This window comes from Bos indicus x Bos taurus, chromosome X (assembly GCF_003369695.1).
Source record: "Bos indicus x Bos taurus breed Angus x Brahman F1 hybrid chromosome X, Bos_hybrid_MaternalHap_v2.0, whole genome shotgun sequence".
NCBI classification, from domain to species: Eukaryota; Metazoa; Chordata; class Mammalia; order Artiodactyla; family Bovidae; genus Bos; species Bos indicus x Bos taurus.
Genome location: NC_040105.1, coordinates 113,504,618 through 113,511,016, shown reverse-complemented (window position 1 = coordinate 113,511,016; position 6,399 = coordinate 113,504,618). Strand labels below are relative to the sequence as shown.

The following is a 6,399-nucleotide window of genomic DNA, read 5'->3' as shown; positions in this document are numbered from 1 at the left end:
CAGAAGGTTGGGCCGCAGCCTGGGCGGGGCGGGAAGGGTGGGAGCTCCAGAGAAATTGAGACCAGGGCTCGGAGCCCACCCTGGCCCTCACTAGCACGTGGTCCTCGGAAGATGCCCAAGGCCCACGGCCTCAGTTCTTCATCTGGGAGGCGAGCAGGTGTGAAGAGCCCTGTGTGTTGGGCTGCAGGATGGGCCTGAGGGACAGGACAGAGCTCAAAGGGTCTGGCAGCTGTTAGCCCTGTGATGGCGGCGCAGGAATCTCTCACACTGTTAACCCCAGAAACTCCCCCAGTCTCTCCTCCTGCATTTTATTTTATTATCCTGTTCAGCACAGAATTCAGTCTTCTCCAGAGGCTTCTCATGTTTTGTTATTTAGCTTTTGTGGTCGATATTGTACTTCTCATTTGCTTCATTTTCTCTTCTTTAGTTTGCCAGGGTAGATTTTGGGAACAGAGACAGCAGCCTACACTTCACCACCATCTTGAGAGCTACAGGTAAAGCACTAAATCTGTAAATAATTTAAGCAGACTTGAAACCTTTATAACAGTTTTCCCCCATAAATGAATATGGTATACTGCTAGAGACTTTTTATTTGAGACTATTTATTTGAGACTTTTTTCCCCATGCTGCTGCTAAGTCGCTTCAGTCGTGTCCGACTCTGTGCGACCCCATAGATGGCAGCCCACCAGGCTCCCCCGTCCCTGGGATTCTCCAGGCAAGAACACTGGAGTGGGTTGCCATTTCCTTCTCCAATGCATGAAAGTGAAAAGTGAAAGTGAAGTCGCTCAGTTGTGTCTGACTCTTCGTGACCCCATGGACTGCAGCCTACCAGGCTCCTTTGTCCATGGGATTTTCCAGGCAAGAGTACTGGAGTAAGGTGCCATTGCCTTCTTCGATATCTATCTATAAATTTGTGTTGTAGTCTCTATTAAGATTTTATATATTTTGTTAGCCTTCTTAGGTAATTTTTGGATTTGTGTTGCAAATGGGGCATTTTTAAATTACATCTTCTAAATAGTGCTTTGTGTATGTGGCAAGGCTCTTGGTTTTACTGTAGTAATCTTCCATACAAAGTTTTTTCTCGTTTTATTAATTTGAGTATTCCATGTATCGGTTTCTTTGAATTCCCTATGTGGATGACCATATTGTCACAAAATATTATCTTTTTCAATATTCATACTTCTCATTTCCTTTGACATGCACAGTCCTAACTCTCTGTTCCAGAGAATTTTTGCATTGTACAAGGGAGAGCATGCATCTTTGATGTGTTCCTGTCTTTAATGGGAATGCATCAAACATTTCACATGTAAGTATGTTTGCTGTAGATATTAGGAAATGGAAGTTCCTTTCTAATCTCAATTTATTAAAAGTCGTACTCATGTTGAATTGATTTCAGAGGCTTTCTCCACATCCACTGACATGCTTCAATGATTTTCCCTAACTTGTTACTGTGCAGAATTATACTTGAGCTATTTTCTAGTTTGAATCATACGTTCATTCTTTAGCCATAACCTGTCTGTTCATGTAATCCACTGCTATATTGAATATGCTATTAGTTTGCTTAGAATATTTGCTACTGTGTGGGTGAAATTTTCTCAAGTGTTCTTTGCATGGTAGGAGTGGGAGTACTCATCTGGTTTTATAGTCAAGGAGAGCTGGTCTGGGAGAATAAGTTAACTAATTTCCCAGTTTTTTTGTATGTGCTTTAGAAGAGTTTACATAAAATGGAGATTAGTTTTCCCTGACCATTGGTAGAACTGCCCACCCAAACTGCCTGTCTTGGAACATTTGAAGGTAGCTTGGGTGTTGACTACAATTAAAGTTTGTATTGTTTAAAGTTTCCTGTTTCTTTATGGACTGATTTGGTCTTTTTAAAAAAAATTGTCCATTTCACCCAGAATTTCAAATTTAATTGCATGATATTTATAATAAAACTTTATTATTATAACAGATACTGTAAAACACATACAGCAGTAGAGAATGGTATAAGGCACACTATATACTTGGCAGTTAGCATCAATCATCTGCAGTACATGGCCGGTCTGGTTCCAATGTACCCTCACCCTCCCCACATCTCTGCCAATGGACTAATGTGAAGGTAGTCCAAGACAACAGGATGATTCATCTCTAAGTATGTCAGCATGCATTTCTAAAAGACAAGGAATCTTTTATAAAACATAAACCCAAAACAATGATCATTCCTAAAAATTTAAATGTTTTAACAAGAGCAAATATCTAGTAATTTTTCACATTTACCTTATACATTAATTTTTTTTTTTAGTTTGTTTGGATCACAAATACCGTCTATATATTGTGATTTTTTTTTTTTTATGTTCCTTGAGTCTTTTTTAATCAATAGGTTTCCCCTGCATCATGTTTTTTTCTTGTAGCTTTTGTTGTGAAAAAAGCAGGTTTTTTATTTTTCAAGTTTTCCATAATATAGACTGTGTTGAATGAAACAGTTTGGTGTCATTTAACACGTTTGGCCCCTCAGCAGTTCTCTAGATTGGTAGTTACAGGTAGAAGTTTGATTAACTTGTTTATTTACAAGACTGCTACCTAGGTGATGGCATGTACTTCCATTAAGAAGAACATAATGTTTCTTGTCCTTTGTGCTGAGTTGGCAGTCACTGATGATCCTCTCCTTCTTTTACCCGTTGGGGGTTGCAGAGGGGTAATTTGCAAAGTTTCTCATTCAGTTTTAGTTTATTACCATAAATACTTTACATGTAGAAACTTTTCCTTGTCCACCATTTGCTTCTCTTGAGGGAATCATATAAGCATAGTTGCTGTGCTTTTTACATCATTTAAATATCTTTGGCATCTATAGTTTATACAGTTTTAACTTATATTGTTTACATGTTATTTTTTTCTTTAGTATCTGCTCATATTTTTTTTTTTAAAAGTCTGTTCATAAATATTTTCAAGTAATTGGCATTTGTTTTTTGGCCTTGCTGCTTTCTCTTTTTTTTGTATTGCATTTTATTTTTATTTTTTAATTAATTAATTTATTTTCATTGGAGAGTAATTACTTTACAATATTGTAGTTGTTTTTGCCATATATCAACATGAATCAGCCATGGGTGTACATGTGTTATTTCTATACTTATCTTCATTATTTCCTACCTTCTCTTACTTAAGGTTTCATATGATGTTCATTACCTAGCTTCTTGAATTTCTTGGGTGATTTAAATAGCTCTTATTTTCTAATACATCTATTTAAGGCTATATATTTGCCTTTGAGCACCATTTTGCCTCTGTTGCACAAGCCATGCTATTTAACTCCATGTATATTGCTTGAAGGAATGATGCTAAAGCTGAAACTCCAGTACTTTGGCCACCTCATGTGAAGAGTTGACTCATTGGAAAAGACTCTGATGCTGGGAGGGATTGGGGGGAGGAGAAGGGGACGACAGAGGATGAGATGGCTGGATGGCATCACTGACTCGATGGACATGAGTCTGATCGAACTCCGGGAGTTGGTGATGGACAGGGAGGCCTGGTGAGCTGCAGTTCATGGGGTCACAAAGAGTTGGACATGACTGAGCGACTGAACTGAACTAATCTGATCTGATATTGCTTGAATTATTTTTTACAAGTTTACTAAATCACTTTATTACTTATGCTGTTGGAATTTTTCCATATATGCCCAAAAACTAGTGAGTGTGAAAATTATTTTTGAGAAGACTGTGAAGATGATGATGAAAGATACATTATTTGGGGAAAGTTTCAGAGCCCAGGGTATTTTGTTTTATTATTATTATTATTAATTACAGAAGAGACAAACATTTAACTTCTGGTGACAGAACTGGGTTTACGCCAGGAATGCAAAGGAGTTTAAATTATAATTTATTATAATTTAATAAATTCAGTCATTATAATTGGGTGCATGTAACAGTCAAGGATTGTCCAGGAAAACAGAAACCACTGTAAATATTTACCATGGAGGGAACTTAATGCAAGGGGTTGGTTACAAAAGTGGTAGGAAGCCAAGCAGGAGAGAATTGGGAAACCCCATTATTAGCAACACGAGTAAATCACTCATCCCTAGGATGGAAGGACAAGGAAAGGAGACAGTGTTACTGGAACCTGGGTGTTAGATTCAACAGGATTCAGAGCCATGATGGGTCAACCTCATGGTTGAATGGCTGGAGCCATGAAGAATATGGAACCATTGAAGGACAAGCCACCTGATGCAGAGGAAGGAAAAAATGTTTGACTGCTCTGTCTTCCAGGCTTCTAATCTCTTGCTGGTGTTTCTGGTTAGCTGAGCCAAAATGGCAGCCAACTGTTGGCTAGTTTGATTGCAGCCTGCTGGAGTCGGCCCCTGTATAATCTAGAACAGAGCAAGGAGGAATGAGGGATGGATCTGGGAATGTATAAGCCCAGGATTGGCTTATTACAGTAACAGATTGAGAAAAATCAGACCTACATCAATACAGAAAAATATCTAATAAAAATCAACATCCAGTCATCGTAAAAATAAGTGTTAGTCCAAAGGATTAAACTGGGTAAAGAGTTTTGGGGAGGAAGACCAGAGAGACAAAGTGCCATTCTTATGACATCATATCAAGGGCACATTCTATCAACATGATTTATCACCATTGATATTGACCTTGATTACCTAGCTGAAGTACAGTTTGTCAGGTTTTCTCCTCTCTTGAGCCCAGATGCAGAAATAAGGACGAGAGGAAGCTAGCACTTGAAAAACTTCCTAAATAACCAGCCAGAAATCACTGCTACCTGTGGCTAACTTGTCACACAGATTACAACCCAACAAAAAATATTCAGCCCTATTTCCTGCAGTGAAACAGAAGTCTTCCAACATGGGAAACAATAAAAGGGATCATAGTGTAAATAGAGAATATATGGGGGTTTCTGTCCAATTCAAGGGACCCTGAATATCAGAGGAAGGGGTGTGGGCCTTATTTTACATGCTAAGTCACTTCAGTCATGTCACACTCTTTGCGACCCTATGGACTGTAGTCCTCCAGGGTCCTCTGTCCATGGGATTCTCCAGGCAAGAATACTGGAGTGGGTTGCCATTTCCTTCTCCAGGAGATCTTCCCAACCCAGGGATCAAACCTGCATCTCTTATGTCTCTGGCATTGGCAGGCAGGTTTGTTTCCACTGGCGCCACCTGGGAAGCTTTTATTTTATGGATGGTAGAGAATTAAGCAGCAGAGTGACAGGATCACACCTGGGCTGTCTCATGTTCCTCAGTTCCTCTTGGGAGTGGGATTTGGATCTGTTTTCTTATATACTATCCTCACTGGATATGAGAAAAGCTTAAATGTTCTCAGTTTGCGATGTACTTATGAATACCTCAAAAGAAGGGCACCATTTAAACTCCCATCTAAGAACAATCCTTTGCTCATTTTGAGATCAAGTTGTTTCAATAAGACACACTTTCAGTTCACCTGTGTTCTCTTTATGCTTTCAGATCAAACTCCATCCAGTGACTGCTCGACATCATGGCCCCAAACCCAGGAAAGCATGAAGTCTTGATGAGGAGCTGAAAACACCAGCTGAGCATCCTCACTGTGTATTATGGACTCTCTAACCTGTGGTCATGTGCACCATTCATTTGCATCGGAATTTTGGTCTTAGGCCTATTTTTGTGCTTAGGTATCTATCACCTTACTGTCTTGACCTCTCTGTTGCTAGAAGGGTGGATTTGCTAACCAAACACAGTCTCAGGTCCTTTTGACTTAAGCAAAAGTGAACAGAATTATAACTGCTCGTTTCATACACTCCCTTTTGGATAATAGTGACAGGAAGGCTAGGCCTGGAACTTGCACTGTGCAACACTTGTTTCCTGTGTGCTGACATCTGACACACACACTATAAGGGAAGGGCCAGAACGTTTATCCCGTTAGAAGAGGCAGGTCTCTGTGTCTTGAGTGTGCCAGAGGGTATTTCAGGAAAGGACTGGGTTTTATACTTCTGGAAGTCACAGAATACTGTACTCCTCCAAACCTAAATAGCCTTCCTATTGTGCCTGGTTGGTCATTTCCTCCTAAATGCCACTTTGGTTCTCCCAGCACTTGGAGGACACAGGCTCAGCTTGTCATTCTGTGAGGAGCTCTTTCTTGCCATCATTTTGTTCTTTCACAGCAGTGATCAGATTTTCATGAAAAAAAAAAAAAAAAGGAATTTTTTTAAAGCTACCCATGGGCTAAAATAGTTCTGTCTCTGTTGGCTATGTAAGTGTCAGGCACCTCTCCCACAGATGTTTGCAGAGATATACTTGTGTCACCGCTCCTGTTTGTGTTTATGGTCACGTTAGACCTGTTAAATGTACTGATGCTGCTGCTAAGTTGCTTCAGTCGTGTCCGACTCTGTGTGGCCCTATAGATGGAAGCCCACCAGGCTCCCCTGTCCCTGAGATTCTCCAGG

At 39.9% G+C, this 6,399-nt stretch overlaps 1 long non-coding RNA gene across 1 annotated transcript; it reads left to right on the top strand.

Annotated features, from left to right (window-relative positions):
• The first annotated feature begins 294 nt into the window (after positions 1 to 294).
• LOC113887331 lies at positions 295 to 6,135 on the top strand. The gene is made up of 2 exons (XR_003509706.1): positions 295 to 494; positions 5,444 to 6,135. It is a non-coding gene; the product is annotated as an uncharacterized LOC113887331 (long non-coding RNA).
• The last annotated feature ends 264 nt before the right edge of the window (positions 6,136 to 6,399 follow it).